The 20,687-nt window shown below is 38.3% G+C and overlaps 1 long non-coding RNA gene across 7 annotated transcripts in view; it reads left to right on the top strand.

Moving 5' to 3' along the window:
- The window catches only part of LOC128135609 (uncharacterized), a 56,301-nt gene that overhangs the window by 21,755 nt on the left and 13,859 nt on the right, over positions 1-20,687 (top strand). For 2 of the 7 annotated variants that reach the window (XR_008233163.1, XR_008233159.1), the window contains exons 2-6: positions 9,550-9,631; positions 9,733-9,795; positions 12,368-12,408; positions 12,885-12,999; positions 13,247-13,366. This is a non-coding gene — a long non-coding RNA (uncharacterized LOC128135609). Of the gene's footprint in view, positions 1-9,549; positions 9,632-9,732; positions 9,796-10,810; positions 10,904-12,367; positions 12,409-12,884; positions 13,000-13,246; positions 13,367-20,687 lie in introns of all 7 variants that reach the window. The other 5 variants (XR_008233162.1, XR_008233161.1, XR_008233160.1 and 2 more) reach the window with 4 other exon arrangements.

Raw genomic sequence — 20,687 nt, 5'->3', positions numbered from 1 at the left:
AAATGAGCACAAGACAGGGTCCTGGATCATTATTACAAATCTCTACGTATCTCTCACAGGATGCTTATTATCAAGTATCCTGAGGCAACAAAAGAAATTTTGTTCCTTTTGATTCATTTTTTTTTCACTTGACTTACTTACTTAGATTTTCAGATTGGTGGTGAAAGTGACATTTTGTTTTGCCTGAAATGTATTGAATAATCTCCCTGGCTCTCACAGGAATTAAGAAAGCCATGCTTGAGTCATTATTTAAAGTGCACAGCTTTTGATATTTTTGGATTTCTTCTTCCAAAGAAATCAAATTAATGATTGGTTGTTTAAACTGAGAGTCTAAGAAAACAGCCCAGAGAGCAATTAAGCGAAAAGAAGAAAAAGAACAACAAAGATTTAGCATCTTTGTTTCAGGAGCAGGGCTAGCAGGCTCACAGGTAAGCAGAGGTAAGAGATATGAATCCCAGCCACCGCAATTCAGAGAAGTAGCCGCTTCCAGTGCCAAAGTACATGGGGTCCTTTACAATCCAGTTTTCAAAATAAGTCTAGTTTTAATGGTGTCTTTCACTATTTTTCTGCATCTACTGGTCTATCCTGTTAAGGGAATTAAAGTGAATTGAAGTGTGAGTGATTTTTCTGGCTTCCTCACGCTGAATTCAGAGATCTCTCTGAGAGAGGGAATTCTTACTGTATCAGCTGTTGCATTTTTTCAAAGCTGTGCTTCATGTTTCGTAACCCGAACAATTTTGCAGCCTTCCTTGAGCAAGCCAGCATTAAAGTCCTCTGAAATTCAGTTGGGTTCTTGTTTTGATTGCAAAAATAATCTAGGCAAACAATTTGTAACACGTATGAGGGAATCTCTTTTTGTCAAAAAGACAGCTCTTTTTTGTATAAGCCCCAAATCTTATTTTTGCTTTTTCTTGTTGGTGTCTTTTTTAGCAAATAACTCAGTTTTCAGTTTTCATTGCCAGTTTCTTATAGATATATTTAGTTGAACATTTTCAAACCTCACTAAGACTAGAAACCAGTCGTCACACCATTACAGAGGGATTTCTATCCCACCACGTTAACCAAATACAACCTACTTTATGTTCCTGGGCCCAGGGGTAGAATTCAGGTCCCTGCCCTAAATCACCGCAGGCTGCAGCGAACACCTTGCCACAGCTTTAGGTCTGGAAGCTCAAGGCTTCCCTGGCTTCACATAGTCCCCAGTGAGCACAACTGGTCGCTGGGCACAGCAGCCGGTGCGATATTAAATGTTTTGGTTCCTGGTGTGCTGCTGGCTGTGGACACTGATGTACCTTGATCTCCTAATCCAGAGTGCCAGCTGGGTTTAGAGACAATCTGAGTACTTCTGTAGGAGAAAGGTAGGCACAGCCTAGAGCTAGATGAGAAGAATGATGTGTCCTAAATCTTGTCTCCTCTAGCGCACTTAGCTCCTTGCTAAATGCTTCAGCAAAGCGATTCTACCGATTTAAGCCGGTGTCCCAGATCTGCCCCTGAAAGTAGGATCATAAGTTCTTCCTTTAAAAACATGGAATAGAGACGGTGTTTTCTCAGATCAATTCTTGCAGGTTAAATTTATGCAGTGGGGACGGGAAGCCAGGATCCCTTTTGTCCGCTCCTGCCCTTATACACCAGGTTGCAGAGCTGTGTTCTCTCTCGCACTCACAGTTTCAACAGATATGATCACCCTTCCCCATACCGTAATGTTTTGAGCAGGAAAAATCGTTAGGATAACAGAGAACCAAACTCAGGTTTTCCTCTGCCTTGGTAAATGTTTGAGCCATTATAGGAAGGAACAGCACACTCTAGGTCTGTTAAGAAAATGACAGTGCATTTTGTATGGGGCCTGATGGCCTCAGATCGAGGTCTCAGAGCAACCTGAGTTGAATTCCTGAAATCACATTAAAAAGACTTTGTCTTTGGATTTTGACTTAGGTAGGATATAAGACGCTGGCTGCTTTCCAACTGTTTTTTACTAAGTGTCAAAACTTACATGTCTCTCATTGAAATGTTTTCTTTTGAAAGTTTAGTTTTCAGTGTTTGGCTTTGCAGACAGCTCGTCAGATCTTGCCAAAGAAAGATGACCCTTTCCAAGAGTCTGCAAAAAAAAAGTAGAAAAATGATTACTTGGAGGTATTTATGTCCTCAAAGCCCTACAGAGAAGGAATTTTTTAGTTCAAGGTGCCCGATAACACAGACTTACCTCTTTTAAGAATATTTGTGCCTATATTTATTTGCCAAAACCCAATTTTCAGATTCCTTGTTTCCTGGGGAACCACTGATGATAGCATCTCTTACTTTCCCTGAGGTACTGGTTCAACAGGTTTCCCTGTTTATCAGCAGTCCCTTTTTTTCTCTGTGATTGCCTGGGGTTGCCTACTTCACAGCTCAGAACTCACCTTTGCCACCAAAGAAACACCCAGGAGCAGCAAAATGGGAACGCATCCCCCAAGCAGGAGCAACACTTGCTTAGAGTGGAGCTGCATGGACCTTTCCTGTCCCCCACAAACAGCGTACCCCAAGTTCTCCTGCTGCAAGGCAAGTGGCATAGCCCTCGTAGAAGAAGGACTCAGCAGGAACAGTTCCCGTCTTTCTTGAATAAACCTAGCCAAGTTATTGAGAGTGCTGCAGAAAAGCTCTACTGGTTTCTCCATATGGATTGCCCTGGCCTTTTTTCTTAGCTACTGTTTATTAAATCCCGTTGCACAAACCGTAGTTCCAAACAGAACTCCAGTCCTTGCAGTTTTTCCATTGCAATAGAAACAAAGAAATGTTTAGTATCATTTTGCTATTTTGAGATCCAAGGTGTTGAAAGCACAATGCGTATGGGAAAAAGATCATTCCAATGTGCATTTTTTCCAAGGATTTTATGTTAAAACCTGAAACCAAACACGAACTATCCTCTGGTAATTTAATAAGAAGTAGATTTAAAGGTTGGAAATATTGAAAATAATCTTACCATTCTTTATCACTAGAGAAAATGGAGCAACATAATATATTTATGAAACAAGGAAAATGAAATGTCTGACAGCACTAGTTCTAGCTGCAAAAAATCCATCAGTATAATATAAAACCAGCCATGCCAGACTTGAAAGCCAAATTGGTTTGCAGAGCATGCTGAACATTAACTATTAACACTTTTTTTTCTACCTAGAGCCACTTTTCTTGCAAATGGCAAAACCATTAGTGAGCTGCCAAACTATATTTTCCACTTAATTTCAATGTTGAAGAATCTAGACAGGACAAAATTTGGGTTATCAATGGAATATGAGGAAAACAAGAACTCAAGGCTCTCGTGCCATTTTTTCTCTCTGCAAACTCCATAATCTTGTCTAATTTGAATAATTATAAGCTTCACAGGGCTGACAAGGTTCACACAGGTAAATTACCATGTTATCTGCTGCATCTGTGATCAGTTAAAGCCTTAAAGGTCCACAACTGAACATCAACTTTTTGTCCATTCCCCACTTCTGAAAATCACTCAGTTGTGTAGTTCTGCGCAAATATAATCTTGAGGAAAATAGTTGTGATGAAAAAGAACCAGGGATATTTCCAACCATGAGTTAAAATTTCATACCCGGAAGATTTGGTAAGAGATCTATTTGACAATTTCTTCCAACTTGATTTTTATTTTAAAAGGTAGAGCATTTTTTGAACACATCTGAATTTTTTTGATAGCTTTTAGGAGTCTCATCTGCAGTTAATTCATCTCCCTCTCTCTCACAGTGTGGCTGTGTGGATATAATTGCTTATCTTACGAAGTCATCAGGCAGTTCTTTCTATCCTTTCAGCTGGATGTATTAGAAAGCTCAATTTATTATATCAAAATATAAGATCTTTCCATCCTCCAAAGATCCTTGAACAGCACATAGAACTTAGCAGCCAGAAGACAGCATTCAAGATGAGTTTTCAACGGTGGGGAATAACAAAACCAGCCTCAGATTTCCTGGAGCTCAAGCTGAATTGATGATTATGTTAATCTTTTGCATTACAGAATTAGCTAAAAGACATGATCACATTTTAGGTCTCTTTGTGCTGAATATTAGAAAAAGACAAGTAAGGATAGAAACCTGAGGAATTTGCGCTATGCACAAGAAACGTCTCATTGAGTGGAAGAATGCATCTGCAAAGCCGTGGGCAGAAATGCTGATGTTTGCGTGTATGTTTTCTCAAAACAAGCTAGCATCCTATTGAATCAGCTCTCAAACTTCCTGGAAACAGTGGGAGGACTCCCACTGACTTCAGGAGGCTGTGGCTTTCACTTCTAGATGTGCATATACAAGTTTCACTTAAACAAAGCGAATCCGTAGAGACCACCCCTTACCTCAGAGGCCCCTGCTGAATGCGTGTTGTTTAGCAGAGTGGGCCCAGCAGCAGTTTTGTCATGCTCTGAATCCCCAGAAGGAGAGCTCGGTTCCAGCTCCAGCTACACACTACATTGAGTAATGGGTCACAGCGTGGGACTGGCTGCTTGGCTTTCTTTAAAAGAATTAAAATGGTTGTGGGAGGGCTTCCCACACCCAAGGATGCTAGCCAGAAAAGGTCAAGTTACAAATACTACCAGATCTGCCAGTGTCCTCTAATGTTTGTCCAATTGCCTTTTGCCAATTCTTATATATTGTTTTATTATATCCTGCAGAAAAGGCAACTGGGTCTGGGAGGCTGAATTGGAAAAGGGAAAAAATCTTATCTACAAAGTCTTCTTCTGGAACTTTTCATGTGAAGTTATTTTGGGGAAAGAAGGTTTGACTCTGAGCAGGCTGTGGGAAGAAATCCACTAATTTCTGGGATTTATTTCTATAGCTTCTGGAGGAAGCCAAAAGCACCTACAGAGAGGGTCTGTCCCCCCCCGTTTGGGCGGAGACATAACACAAAGCAAGCAAAACAGATCTATTTCAGGCTGGCCAGTTCATCCTCCCTATCCCCTAGCAGATGTCAACCAAATGCCCTTCCAGTTTTGGGAAATATTTGAAGATGGGGTAGTTGTTTTCATTTTAGACCTTATCCAAAAGCCTTACAGATGCTTTCCAGCTCTCAAAGGAATAACAATCATAATGAAAACCTTATATTCACTTCAACAGATGTAAGTCTAAGCATAGGGCAGTGTTTTATTTCTAGATCTTGATGTTCGTGTTAATTTCATTTCTTTGTGTCTAAATCATTTGGGTTCTTCTTAGGTAGCTGCGATTTGGGGGGGGCGGGGAACATGATACCTCAGATCAACCATTGTGGAGGTGGACTTTCTGTATGTTTTACTTGAAATGAGTCCATCAAGAACACCAAATGTATTTTCAGCATCTAATGTACTAGGAAGAGTTAACTGTTCTTAAACAGAAAACTCAGATGTACTAGGCAGGAAGGCCAAAATAGAAGGGATGACAGTCAATTCTCTCTCTGCCCAGCATCTCCCCGGAGAGAGACAGTGTTTTTCCCTCCAATCTGCTTGCTCTCAGGCCAGCAATTTTTCAGTAGCTTCCTGCACTGCAATAGCCACTATTTTTCTCCTTCAAATTGCAGGAGAAATCTTATTTTTACTTTCCTGGGAGGCTTAGCAAGGTGTTTCCTCCTTTGCCTGTCTCACCCTGCACTACAAATAATTCCTCCAGCCTTGGCTCACTTAGGTGCACGTTCCCCTGCTTTTGGGCAGCTATTTGTGAACTGGGACAACAGGACAAAGCAAATGGGAGGTCTTCTCTTGCCTACCATAGGGCACTGCATGCTGTCCACAGCAGTACATGCTGGACAAACCAATACAAGGTTTATATTAAAGGTATAACCAAGACAGATTTATTGAAATGCTTTTTTTTTTTTTTTTTTTTTTTGAGTGTGAAAGAATGAGGTGTCTGGAAATGAAAAGGACAACGCTTCATTTATTATTTCTGTTATTTCTCTTTGTCATTTATATTATGATACCTGAATACCAGCAATAGGAAGTATCACTGACTGCTTGATCCATTCTTATCCCCTTCTTTATCATGCACAACTAGCTGTCACTGGAGGTATAGAGTACTAGTTTTGGCAGTCATTTTGCCTCATCAAGTATGTACACTCATATTCACGGCCAGTATAGTAACTTCCCACTCTTCTTGTCAATGTATGAACATTCAAGAAGCAAATGTCCTTTCCCAATATGTGTTTCTATGGTAGTAAAATAAAGCAATAGAGCAATTGCTAATTAGAATCACAGAAAGGATCCCTGGAGGTCATCTGGTCCAGCCCCTCACTCAGAGAAGGGCTTTGTCATTAAACTGTATTGCTCAAGGCCTTGTCCTTGCAACTTAAAACTATTGTACCACTGTAGGATTTTCCACTTCTCTTTCTTTCCCCATCAGATTGAAGAGACATGTAGATCAAGTCTCTGGAAATTTATTTGGAGGATGTGTTAAGAGCATGATTGGGATGGTCTTGCACTTGCTAGAGGATATAAAGGTACTTCCATATTCCCTTCCTCTCACAGTTTGGTCAACAGCTTTCAGACACTCACTGTCCCCTTCACCGTGGTTAACATTTGGGAAAAGAGTGGGTATAAACATAGAACAAAGGAAATCAGTTTACAAATTGTTATACTTTTGTCTTCACTTTCCTCTTCTGTTCTTGTAGTCCTCCTGATTTGCCATATAGGCAGTTTTAAGTGGAAATGTAGTCATTTTAAGCCTTCCTTCAGATAGGTTTACCTGGAATTTATTCCATCTTTGTGTAGATGGCATTTTCATTTGAGTTTTTTAAGCAATGCTAACTTTTCTGCCAAAGTCCTCTGTGTTTATATCAACTGTTCCCATTCAAGATTGGCAAGGATCTGATGTACTGTTTTTTATGATTTAAGTCAATTGTGTTTTGTCTCTATCTTTCTGTTATGCTGGAGTCAGTAGGAATACATGGGGTGTGCGTCTTATGACAATCATCATAAACATACACCCCCAGAGGGACCTTTGCATTCTGATTTTTCTTGTATTTTTTTAAGTTTCTGTAGAAACAGGTTCAGAGATCTCCAAAATCTGACTCAGGTTATGCAAGTGGAGAGGCAGACTGGACATAAAATTGATGTAGTTTAGCACTTTTCAACTTCAAAGCACTTGACAAATTCTAAAATCTCTGGTTTTGGCACATCAAACATCAGGAATGCTGGGAAAGAGTTGTACCACTTGAGTGGTAGCAGATGGTGATGTTAAGTTTGCAGATCATACTGAGCTAGCAGTGAGCCCGGTGCCAGAAACACGGGGAAAGCAATACAGATCCAGCAGAGACAATTCTGTTACCAGCTCAGCAGATGAGTCATTGTGTGACCGAGAGAGTGACCCACAGGATGATTTTAATTACTTGTGTCCCAGTTCTTCTAAAACAAACAAACAGAAACCTTAGGAATGAGCATAATTTACAGCAGCCCATCAAAGCCGATTGAGTTCTTAGCATGTTAAATTTTTAACTATCAGCATGTACATTTTCTGGATCAAAACTATGTGCATTCATTTTTGGAAGTGGCAGCTAATTGTGATGTTTTGGGGTTTTTTAGAGCATGAATCTCTACGGAGACCATGATCTAAACAGTTGAGTACTAATCTCCATCTCTTCCTCATATATGTGAGGATATTTGCCTTTAGCCTTTGATTGCTTCAACTTTCCATCCATACATGTAATCGCAGACCTAGACTTGTTAGCTTCCTTTAAGAATACCGAATAAAACATTAACCTGAGAGTTGCAACCATTAGTTTTAAGGCACATGCAAGGTGTTTCACTAAAATCAGCAAGACTTTCCCTGGAACAGTTCAAAGGCAGGGGTTTATCCCATGTGAGGAGTTGCTTGCCAGAGACTTTAATATTGCTAATGTATAGATGCTTCTATTGTTCCACAATGATTTTGCTAGTAGCTAAGTGGATATATCAAGCATTTATCTTTTTTCTAAGAGGAAATTGTGAGTTGGGGTTCTAGAAATACTGTGGTGAGCTCCTTGTGTGAACTAGAGATTAAAGAATTCTCATAATCCAGTATTAAGAAGATGTAGCTTTTCGAATAATTTTGAATTAGGTAGAATGTAACCTCTAGAAAACATATTGTAAGTCTAAGTATGGAAACCCATGGACTTTTTGCTTTGCTATTCTCAAGCAAGAGCATGTGACAGCTGTATACCACAAAAAGATACCAATGAAATAAAAACCCACACTGAAGGATGTAGATTGGTCTATGGCATCTTCTAGGCCCATCATTTGTTCATGTCTGTAGACATTTCCAAGGATAGCACAAGGGAAGAAGACAAGACAGTTCCAAGGCAGAAATACATTTTTGTAGGGCAGTTTACTCAAGGAGAGGGAATGGGAAAAGGTATTAGTAACTTGACCATGTTAGTAGCTCAGAGCATCCAGAATAACATAAAGGTTCTTCAAAAAAACTGAGGTTCAAACTGGAAATGAAGGATAAAGCAGTATCTTTTTTCCTGTATTACTCAGATCTGCTTTGGTTTTAAAGGTCACAGTCCACCAACACTCATGCATGTATAGCCTTTCTGTTCACTTCACTGGAGGTTGTAAGCTAGTAATGTAACTGGAGAGAAAATTTGGCAATAAAAATCCAATTTACTTCTCAGCAACTTATGCCATTTGTAGTCCTCTGAACATATTAGTTATCCAAGCAGTGAAATGACAATGCAGCCACAAAGTAAGTTGATAAGAGGGAGATTTCCAAAAGGGTTGGACAAAAGTGTGCAGGTGTTTGAACTCAGGCTGCATATGCAGCGCACCAGGATTTGGTCTTGCAGCCCCGCGTTTCAACACTCATATTTGTATATGTGCATATGCAAATCAGCTTCTGCATCAACATGAGTCAGACATGCACAGGCTTAACAGACACTGTTGCAATTCTATTATAGATATTCCAGCTTTCATACTGTATATGGAAGCAAAGCAGCCTCCCTTTGTTGCAGGTATTGGAAAGAAAATACAAAATATATATAGGTAAACTCCTTGACTTGAATGCTGCATTATGCTTTCCTGAAAAAAATCAGACGTCTGTAACTGTTATCAATGGTATACATACAGAAATGTGTTTCAGAATGACTTCTTTCTAGGTAGTATCTTGGGGTTTGCACTGTGAAAAATAGGAATATTGCAGAAATTCCAATTAAATACAGTGTACATCTGCTGAGCAACAATGTGGCTAGAAGCTATTGAATCAGGAAAAAAAATTCCCAGAAGAATAAACAAAAAATCTTACCAACTGATTTTTAAATTTACCCTTGCTTCAGAACTATTGCTTGACTCACACCCCAGACAATATTATAATGACTTCCATTTGAAGCTGCTCCAGACTTTTGAATATTAGATGCATTCACTGTAGAAATGGATTAGTGTGTAGAAGACAGATGAGAGGTTAAAACTTGTGATAATTTGTCATATAGATATTGCCATTGTGGATTGAAACTGAAAGATACGTTTGCACAAATTTCCTTTTATGGTGAAACCTCTGAATTCCATCAAGTACTGCATGTAATTTCTGTGCCTCTCCTTAGTGAACATGAACCATAGTATCTATTTCCAGTACTATTTTAATATTGTCACAGGTACTAAAGCAACATAGCTGTGGAAAGCAAACTAACTAACCAATGGAAGCGTGGAGTACTCAGCGTCAAGATTCAATTCTCAGTAAATCTAAGCTTTTAAAAACATAAGTACCCAAACAATCAGAAATCTGCTTCTATAGTGATGACGTAAGATGTAAAAACATTGGCATGCTTCTCTTGTAGCAACCTTTCATCTTATCAGTGGCTACAAACATGAGCAATTTGGCTTACTCCTGCAGAAATTCTGTAAGTATTGACCACTTTAAGCCATATATTGTTTAAAGGAAAACAATATATTGTATAAAAATATAATAAAACAACAAATGTCTTAATCTCAATAATGTAAGCTGAATCAACAGTGCTATTTGCAAAGAAAATTGGATTTGACTGAACAGTTGGAACACCATGATGGTTGTACTGCAAAGCATTTCTTTAGCAGAACCACAGACTTCAGTTAAAGCCAGTAAAATAAAAGGAAGATTGTTACCAAAAAGGTCTATAAAAAGTCAGGCAATATGAACTTCATCATTTTGGCAGGTGAGTGGAAGGGAGAGAAGATCAGGCATAAGCATGCTGAACATATTTGAAGGAATGTTGACCTGAAAAAGCAGAAAGAGGAAAAATCTTGTGTCTACTTTCTTGAAAAAACTATAGTGGATTATTTAAATTGTCTTGTATGTTCTGTAATCCTATAAAATGAGGACTTAATATATTTTTTCTTTTTTTTTTTTTTCCCTGGAGATCATATAAAATGACTGGCTTCTATTCCTCCAGACTTGTGTCTTATAAGATACTTATATTCATTGTGTTTACTTTTTTTTCAATGCCTTTGAATCTCATCTATGCGAGCTCTCAGAGATAATGCCTCGTTGTTGAAATGCTGTTTTGGTGATTTTTCTGAAGTGAAATTCATCAGAATCTTTAGTCTGAAAAATCTAACTATCCTAAACATTATTTTTTTTCATAATTCTGGCCTGTATGAGGATAACTGTTCTTTTTGAGATTTGGAATAAAAGGTAACATTCCACAAAACATTTGTATTTAAACCTGCATATGGTTCACAGTTTGACTCTCTGGCAACCACAGATTTCTCTTCTACAAACTCCCCAATGCTTATTAGTTTACTTATTTATATTAAAGTCATCAATGTTGGTCATATGGTCTGACACAGGATTCTGATTAAATAATACTACCCTCTTTTTTTCTTATTGTCTTGCTTAAATTGATGGTCACAGCTAAGCCTTATTATTATGGTTTATAGAAATGCTTCATTATGAAGACTGAAAAAAAGTAGCATTAAATACCTCACCCTTCCTTGGGTCATAAGTTGTTTGTCCTCCTTCCTCTTTCAGTGGTGGGCTTACATTTTCTCTTATCATTTTTGCCTTTGTGAAACTTTGATTTTCCCTTTTATTTCCTTTGCTCATTGTGACTCATTTTGCGGCTTGCCCCTCACTCACTGTATTCCAACGCGTTTTCATTTGCAAGGAGAACTGACCAATGGGTCGTGTTTGTCTTCACTTCTTCGGAAGACAGAAGGTTGGCAGGTTTTAGTGGTTGGTATTTTATAATGAGGTAATAAAAGCAAAGTAGTTGTTTTACGGTTCGATCTAAATGGGCACTAACTCTACATTTATCAGAGAGGTAGCTAGACAGAATTAGTTCTGTAAGTGTGCCCATAATTGTCGTTATTTATTCTACCTCATGGTAATAGTCTATTGCTCCCAATAGGATTTTACAATAACATAGGAAAAGTTTGTGAGCTCTCGTACAGCAAAAATATATGTTTTGATGATTACCAGAAATCCTGTGCTACCCGGAGGGACTTTGCTGGTCTCCAGCAGATACAATTCCTTTGTTACTCTGCCTTTGTTTCCATGTTTGATTGTCTAAAACTGATGCTGCCAGATTGCTTCGGTCTCAGTTCTGGTCCAAAATGTGCAGATGAGCGGAGATTTTCTCATTCCCACTTGCCTATTCCCTGCACAGGCTGGAGTGAAGTTACCTCAGGTGGTCATGAGAAATATGGGGTGTCCATATTGGAGTATTAAGAGGTTGCCTTTGAGAAAAAATCTTGAGGCCTTATTGCTGAAAGGAAGATATTTATTGAAGTTAAAATGGATAAGGTCATAAAGTCTGCAATCAGGATGAACACATTTTGCACATATATTAAAAAGCAGTATATGCCTTAGACATACATACACACAATACTCACCTCAGTATTTGCAAATGTTTCCTGAAAATCTGGTGCTTAAAGTCTGAAAAACAGAAGTGTAAGTCACATTCTAATAGCAATGAAAATATTAAAAAGCTAATCATAAAAGAATGATTGCCCTACCAAAATAGAGAATGTTCTTATATGTTATTGCCAAGTCTAAAATTCACAACTTGGAATCGAATTTGATATTCAGCCTCAAGTAGAAATGAATTCCCTGGTAAAATATTAATCCTGAGTGAATAGTGTGCTACCAACAAAATAGAAATCTGGGGAAAAGAAACCCAGTAACAGCTGGCATAATAGCCATATGTAGGTCGGAACTGGAAATGCTGAGATTGTATATTACATTTGGTCTGTCCTAATAATCCCTGTGTTCTCAGACATGAAATTCATCTAAATCTTTTTTCCAAAATAATGAATTTGACTTAAAATAGCAGAATGTCTATGTGGGAGAAGGCTTCTAAAGATAGAACTAATAATATTTCAACATATTTATTTATCAGAAATGTTATTTGTGACTTTTGGGGGTGCTAGTTGCTAAAAATATTCATTAATTAAAGAAGTCTCTTTTTCTGCAAAGCATCTGCTGTTCTTTTTCAGTCTGCCAATGAAGTCATGGTACAGAAACAGCGATATCACAGGTATTTCGTTGCCAAGAGATGATACACTCAAAATTGGATATTATGGCATCCCTGAGAAGTTCAGTCAGTAAGAAAGATGTTTATTCCTATAGTTTGGGTGCTTTCCCACATTTTCCTACTTATTTCTTTAAAAGCAAGCAGAACATTGAACTTTTCCATAGGCACTGACAAATGTTTTACATTGTATGTAGATAGAAGTCCCCTTAAAATTATGACCACTTAGATGAAACTTTGAAAGGAAAAGTATTAAGTGCCTGAATCTCATCTGCAAAGAATTGGTATAGCTGCGTCACATTCACGTGTAATTATGTGGGTTTACACTATCTGCTGAATTAATCTGCTATTAATCCACATTGTCAAGCATTCGTGTCACAGGGATACTTTATAAACAAGAAAGTTAAGAAATCGTGCCAAAATCTCATTTTGTTTATGCATGTAAATTTGGGGTTGATCCATCGGCTTTAACCCTATTTCAGCAGTGCAACAGTAACAGAATTTGGCTCACAAGTTCCGCTCTGTTGCCCGTGCAAGCCGTGTTGGACCTCACAACGCGAACACCAACGATGAAGGCTGCTGACTTTAGCAGTCCAGGTAAGGCAGCCTGCGTGGAGGAACTGCCATTCAAGGGTAGCTTTTAATAGTCAAAATTTATTTAGTGCACAGGAGCAGCAGAAGCCAGCTTGCAAACCATGAGGAGAGATGTCTGTTGAGTAGATCTCATTTCTCCTTTCCTTATACTTCGTAAAGACTAGGTCGCCTGAGATTTTTCAAGATAATCTTTTGTTTATTTTAAAGCGGTTACTGTGAAGTGTGTTGCATGCTCTTTTTTGTCTGACAGCATGAAGATGAATTTCAATGACGTATCTGAGACTTGTTTTCTTCAACTTCATGATCATGGCATATATCATATGAACGTGTGGAGTTGCCTCCTCTTGTTCTTAGGTCATTTCTATTAATGGTAAGAAACAAGTAGCAAAGTCAAGATCAGCTGCGAAGAAGAGTTAAAGGGTTGAAATATTTATTATGCTTAGCCCCTTAAATTATAAAGCAGGCACATTTATATCTCAGTGCTTCTTTTTTGCTTGTTTTGCTTTTAATTGTGGAGGTTTTTTCCACCTAAGTAAGTGCTTTTCTGATTGACTTAAGCAGCACCTTCTTTCCTGAGCAGGCTAACTGGTTTTTATTGCTGAGTAATTCACATAAAAAGTTAATTAAGCCTCTGACCTGATGTCCCAGCAGCTTCTTGGCACAGGAGGAGTCTAGGCCACTTAGTTTCCTAGGAAACCAACAAGAAAGTCCCTGTTACTGTTCCAAAGAATTTAAATTTCCTTGATTTTTTAGTGCAAAATGTTGTGCTATGGTAGCCATATTATTTTCTGATGCTTATGCCTTTCACAAAAGCGGGAAGAGAAAATTCTCTTTGCCTCTTTCTCTTGGGAGGTCATAGTTAGCCCTCAGAGACAAGATAGGCTTTTACACTTCTAAGCTTTATTTAACAGCCAAAGAAATGCTGCGTGATTTTCTTGGTCCTGTGGATAATGCAACTTGCTATGCTTTTCTTTGCAATGTGCCTTTACCCATTGGAACAGATATCTGGTATTTTGCTGAGTGAGTCGATGACATAGCTGAGTCAGTAGACATTAGTAAGACTTCATATTCAAATCATTCAAAGAGTTCACTTTTTAAAACCTGTGTAAAGTAGTATTTTCCGAGGCCAAATTATTCTGTGCTGCATTTCTGTGAACCTCTGGGAAGGCTGCTCTGAAGTATTTCATGCTTTAGGCGAATGCTAAAGGAACTCAGCAGATTTATAACAAAAGTACATCACGGTATATTTTCCGTCAACTTGCTGGATCAAAATCACAGCTGTAGCAGACAGCACCATTGAATTCTGTAGATACCTTCAGTTTACACTAGCTGAATTTAGCGTTCCAGTGTCAAAACAACAGAAGGAAGTTTTTCTGAATATAACATCAATGGGATAATTTATACTTTTTATCTGATGATAGCAATTAAAATAGATTCTATTCTGGATTTCTTTTTAATGCCAGTCAACTAGTTAGAGATCATGGCTCACCACAAAAATAAAATGTATATTCAAAGTTCTCATGTCTTTAAGATAGCCATCCAGCTCAATTTTTTCGCCAAGTCTGTCTTCAGCTGGTCCTATCATATGGATTTAAATACCTACTATTCATCAGCTGAATCTTATTGCACAGCTGCATGTTCCCTAATTAGGTTTATATCACCTATATATGCACATAGTCATAGGGAAAAGCTGAACTACAAGGAGAAATAAAGCAATTGCAAGTAAAATGCATTTTAAAACCATTGCATTTTAATGAGTTTCCAATTACAGCAACAAATCAGAAGAATTGGCATCAGTGAATACTGCTCATATGGGCTTTGATCTCTTCCAGCAGATCACATTTCTTTCATTAAAGGACATAAGAGAAGGCTTTACATCTGGCTCTGATGAAATAATTAGCCAAAGCTTTATTGACTCAAACGGGCCAGGATTTCATGTGTTAATGTCAGAAAGAAAAGAACTAGTCCTCTTGAAGAACTGATGCATTTACTTTATAGTTACAGGAGTATACATTTCCTACTGCAATTCTAAACAATTCATCATCAGAATAGCATTCAGTTAAAAGTTTGTGTTGTGAGGAAGAACTATCACTATTTGCTATGTTTAACCCTATTTATAACAGGCTAGCTCTTTGATTTAACATATTAGATGATGACATGTATAAAGTCTTTTTAGTTGTACAGAGTCTTTGATCAGTTATAGGCAGGTATATAACAAGGAAAACCTCTGTCCTTCTACAAATGCTAGGAAAAAAGAGCTGCTCAATAATCTCTTCCACAATTAATGACTTCAAGTGGTTCTACAATGCAATAGACTGTACATCCGAGAGGAGGCTTTGCCTCAATTCCTTGAGATTGCAGCACTACTTGAAAGAGAGGTGGTAGGAAGGGAATCTTTATGTTGCTAGTTTTCAGGAGAGGTGATTTATCTTGCATGTAACTGTACTCATGGTCTTGGGCAATTGGTACATGTTTTCATACACAAGTGAACAGAACATAATGAACGGGACAAGTGCTGGCATCTGAATTTACGGTTTGTGTTCTCAGACATTTTCTTTCCTCTGTGAAAGTGTCTCCCTTTTCCCTCCACTGCTGTAAACTGTGTTAGCTCCTAAAATAACTTTAAAATGAGCAGGATTATTGTAGTTTTCATCTACTGCTATAAATACATCATTCTGGGAACTATATTCTTGTGATTTACCACCACCATGAAATCTAGGATCTTGTGAAATCTGTGCTCACTTTTCCTTGTATGGTTTAAAATATTCTCAGCATATTCTGTTTAATAATAATATAATCTGAGGAGAAAATAGACTTCAGAAGTGCATGTATTCTTTAGCCAGTGGTCTACCTTACCTTTTCTTTGCTAATTGCATGTAAAATCTCCAAATGCTCTGATTTTTAACCTTGACGTATTCTTAGTGTTACTATCTATTTCTTCCTCTCCACCCTGAGCACCCAATCGGTGTTTTATATTCTAAAGCTTCATATTCCCGTATTTATATTTTGTGTTTTATATGGAGATAAGTGGGGGTGGGATGTTTTGTCTTGATGCTGAGCCCTGCCACCCCAAACAGTTACTCAGGGTTTGTCTGGCTCTGCCGCTGACTAATCTCAAATTGAAGCTGGAATGTGAAGCAAGATTTAAAAGCTTCATTTTCTTCTTCTATCCCCCAAACACACAAACATCTTCAGTGAAGATATTAAAAAACCCCACAGTTCCTCAACTGTTGTTAAAGCATCGTTGTCTGTTCATGCCAGCAATAAGAGAAGTGTAGAAAGAAGAGTAAAGGACTATTCTTCAAAATTCTCTTAAAAATTTGTAAAAGTGTTTCAGAAACTGATCGTCAATACTTACACATTATGTATGATAAGCATTTACGAAAACCTTCACAAAGCTCTATTTCTTCAAAAACGCAAATTTTGAGTAAGCAGTGATTTCATTTTTTTAAAGAAAGTTATCATTATGGAAACCTGTTGAAAAAGAATGTTGCAGCTATCTATTACCTTTCATGAAAAATGTATAGCAATAGTTGATGATACGTTCTCTCACAAAAGGCTTAGTTTTTAGACGCTTGTACTTTTACTATTAACTTAAATAAACCAGATATTTAGAGGGTTGAGGTTTTTTTTCTTTCATTCTGTTTATTTTTCTCTTCCAATTGCATTAACAGCTTCCAAGTTCTGGGGTGCCAGGATAATAGAATGTGAATTTTGGCAAGAAATGAAACAATAGTAAACATAGTTTGGACTCAGTACGAGTGATGTTGTTTAATGTCAATAGTGACTAAAACTGCCTTCCAAGTGACTGAGGCTTTGTAGGTCTGTTCTCCTTAAATTAATCTCTGCTTCTCAAAGGCCATTAATTTAAATTGCATGTCATATAACTAGTGACTCCTCCTTCTAGCTCCCATCACCATTTCCAGAGCAACCTGATGATGCATATTGTGGATGGATTCACATTTCAGGGCTATTTTCTATTCATTTCATGTCATTATGCCTGGCCTATCCCTTTTATAACAAAGGAATCTTAAAAGTCGTAATGCTACTAAATCTAAAAAAAGAGACTGCTAGTTTAATTTTAGCCTCTATGAGTAGTCTTGGGTTTGAGCACCTTGTACTGCAGAGCTAGTGACTGAGTACATTTCAGCTTCCATATAAGCTGAAGCCAGAGAAATAAGATACCTAGCATTTGAAAAGTCAGTTAACTACAGTAAGTGGAGTATATACAGATGCAATAACTATTGTCTTCTGATTTCCCTATTCCCATGTTTGTAGAAAGACTGTGGGAGATGGGAGAAGGAGGGAAAGTCAGAGCTCAGAAACAGTAACTGTAAAGAAGAAAAGACATAGCACAGAGGTCGTCTGCTCTTAGTGAGTTAAGATTTCATATTCTCTTAGGCAATGCAGTTCCAGAGGTGAGGGGTTGCAAAATTCTCAGATCTGCTTCGAGTTCTCCATTCTCAGGAGGCTTGTACAGAAACACAACCCCAGTGTTTCGCATTTATTTAGTTAAGCCTCCCTTATTGTCAGAGATGAACTTGAGATGAAATCCTGGCCTGAGTGATGTCAGTGAAATAATTCCTGGCAACTGCGTGGAACAGGGTGACTCTCTGTTACTTTTCTCCTTTTATCTTCAGCACTATCAAAATGTAAATATTTCCCTCTCTTTAATGAGTGTAACTTCCTGGTACAAGTCGTATTATAGTATTTGCTCAAAAACAATCTATAAAAAAATGTAATACACAGGTTCAAAGACAAAGGTCTCCAAGAGTATCTATTACTAGATGTGGAAATATATTGCTACCTTAACGAGGCTTTACTTGAATGACAGGAAAAAACCTTACGTGGTGGTCCATCTAACCTACTGAGCTTCCATGTTTAAATTTGCACAAAAGCAGCTTAAGTTTGCTAGGGATTTGGATCCGAAATCTCCTGAAGGTTAAAGCCTCCATGTATTATTGTTACAAAAGGACGGGAAGAGGACATGCTAATGATGGTTTGATAGCTTATTGGAATATTAGAAGTGTGAGATACCACATTTCGCTAAATCCCACCTCCTGCTGGGATTGGAAATAGAAGTTATCTGTTTCAATAGGTGGTATATCTAACTGTCCTGTCTCTCAGGCAGAGCAACCTGCTCTCTGCAGCTGCCACACTCATAACTGGAGCCTGCTCAGACCAAAAAGCCCTTTCCCTGAGGAGAATGTATTTGCTTTGAGTGTAACACTACTGCTTAGAGGGGAAATCTGTTGCTGAGGTTACTTTGAAGGCAATAAATCTGTGAATCACCTGAAATGTCCCCGTCTTCGTGACATCTGGGTCAGGGCTTTCCTATGCTGTGCCTACTTGCAGAAAAGTTTGAGGGTTTTGTTTGGTTGTTTTTTCTCTTGTCATGGCCACATTTCACTTTAAACATGCTGCAAAGTTCAGATTAAAGTTCTTGTTGACTCCAGTGGTTTCATTATGCATGTGCTGGTCTTACTCTCTCATGTAACGTCTGAAGCCTAACACATATATTCTAGTGAAATTAGGCTATGATTCCTGTATCAGTCAAAACATTAGGAAAGAATTAAAGTTTTCAGTTCCCAGGGGGGATCAGAAAATAACACGTTGGGCCACTCACTGCCTGTCACTATCTGATATGCCAAGGATTAGGGAAAACTCGAAATTCAGGCTTTTCCAGATAAGGCAGGCTACTTCATGAAACAATAGCTTCTTTCTTTCTGTGAAAAATGAATTGAATATATTGCCTTAATCTTAGGCAGGTGAAGGGCTACTGTACACAGCCCCCACAAATTCAGCAGAATGAGGACAAAATGTGCTATTTCCCATCCAGTTAACTGGAGAGCAGTTGGAGGACAGAGTTTGAAATCAAGAAATTGCAACTGCTTCACTCCTGTATCATCTTCTGCCTTGTTTTACTTTGTCTTCCTGTTTTGGTTAGCTAACCTGCAGGAATGCAATCTCTGTTTTTCTCTTTTTCTTTAAATCTAAAAAAAGGAAACCCTGCAATAACCTGTCATGACCCCATGAAATTACCCCTTTTTCTCTCTAACTAAGATAACACTGAGCGGTGATAATACGTGACTGCTGTTTTGCCAAAAGGCAATGCTGGAGACTGGAGCGGGCATAAAGCAGAAATTTTAAATAAAGAAAAAAATCAAATAGGGCTGGAAGAGACATCAAAGTTCTCTATTCCACCCACCTGACCTGTGGCAAGATCATCTATTCTAAGGTATTTTCATCCCCAGTAATGAAGAATCTACAATGTTAAGTAATCAACAGCCACATGCCTATTAACCCTGTTAGCTCTACTAATATGAGCACTGATCAGCTGAAACATTATTTGTAGCAAATGGGCCCAGTATGATATTTAAAACATGTCAGACGACCCATCCTTGGCCAAAACTCCTGCCTTTCTGTTGTTCTCCATGTTGAAGTATAAAATCCGTGCTTCAGGTCTCATTCGCTACTGCTGCTAGGCTGGAGCTGGCGTTATGTTGATTCACCGTTTATGTTGTGACTCCTAGTCAATGAACTTTCTACTACACAGGCCTTGACGCGTGGCAGTAAATCTGTGTGGTTTTGCCTGTCTGCAGTCCCACAGTGTTTATGCAAAGTGTTTTATCTCAAAAGGAACCTCAGCCTTTTTCCTTTCCTTTCACCCATGACATGAAGCTCACGCCTGCATGGAAATTAATGTTTCGTTGGAATAAAGATGACACTATTTCCCTTGGGAATTAAGCTCTTAGGAAAGACAATTACGAAAAAGAGTTGTTCATTTTACTCCCAAAGAATGACCTGCAGTATCTAGGAAGCCTGGCAGAAGTCCCTCCTATTGTAAACTTGGATTTTCAAAAATCCAAAATTTTCAAAAGATCATTGTTGTCTTAACTTTGTTCTGCTGAAATCAGCAGTAAAGGTCATACTAACCACAGTGGAGACAGAGCTAAGCAAACCCTGACCGTTCCTGCAAATCCCATTTGCAACTGTTATCGCCCTGGAACAATAATGGATAGAACCCAACCACAAAACAATGGGTTGGGAAGGAGGACACTTCGGGGACTGCAGGCCAGAACTGAGGGTACTTTTCTCTTCTGCCAGGAAAAAAAAAAATTCTTAGCATGTCTAGCAGTAAAATTTTCCCTGTAAGCAAAATACAGAAGTGCATATTCAGGCAGAAGGCCTTCTGAGTTCAGCTGAGATCTGATTCATTACAAAGTGATTATGAACTTTAGTGTTTTACCTGTTGATCCTGATCAGCCTGCTTAGGTACTACACAGAGCTGCACTACTGGGAAGTTTAAATGCCACACAGAAAGGCAAATATTCTTTTCTCTGATGCAGTTAATTTTGCATGCCTGCAAGTTTACATGTAGGCATTTATCTTGACTAGTTTTATAATTAAATCCTGGACATACCAATATTCTCCAAAAGAGCTAATATTTTGTATGCAGCCTATTACACCCAATATATTTGTATTTCCTCACATTATAATCTCTCTAATTAGGATCCCTTTCCAAGGGTCTGTGCTATGGTATGTGCAACCTGTTTGTTTTCTGCTGAGGCTTGTTAAGGACAGCACTTGGTCTATTTGCCTGGCAATATTTTTGCCCCTGATCTGGTATCTCTGACATAAAATCTGCTTGTGTATGTGGCAAAAGAAGTAACTAGACTCCTCTGCTTTCC

This window comes from Harpia harpyja, chromosome 23 (assembly GCF_026419915.1).
Source record: "Harpia harpyja isolate bHarHar1 chromosome 23, bHarHar1 primary haplotype, whole genome shotgun sequence".
NCBI classification, from domain to species: domain Eukaryota; kingdom Metazoa; phylum Chordata; class Aves; order Accipitriformes; family Accipitridae; genus Harpia; species Harpia harpyja.
The sequence above is the reverse complement of the archived record's forward strand: the minus strand, read 5'-3'. Positions and strand labels throughout refer to the sequence as shown.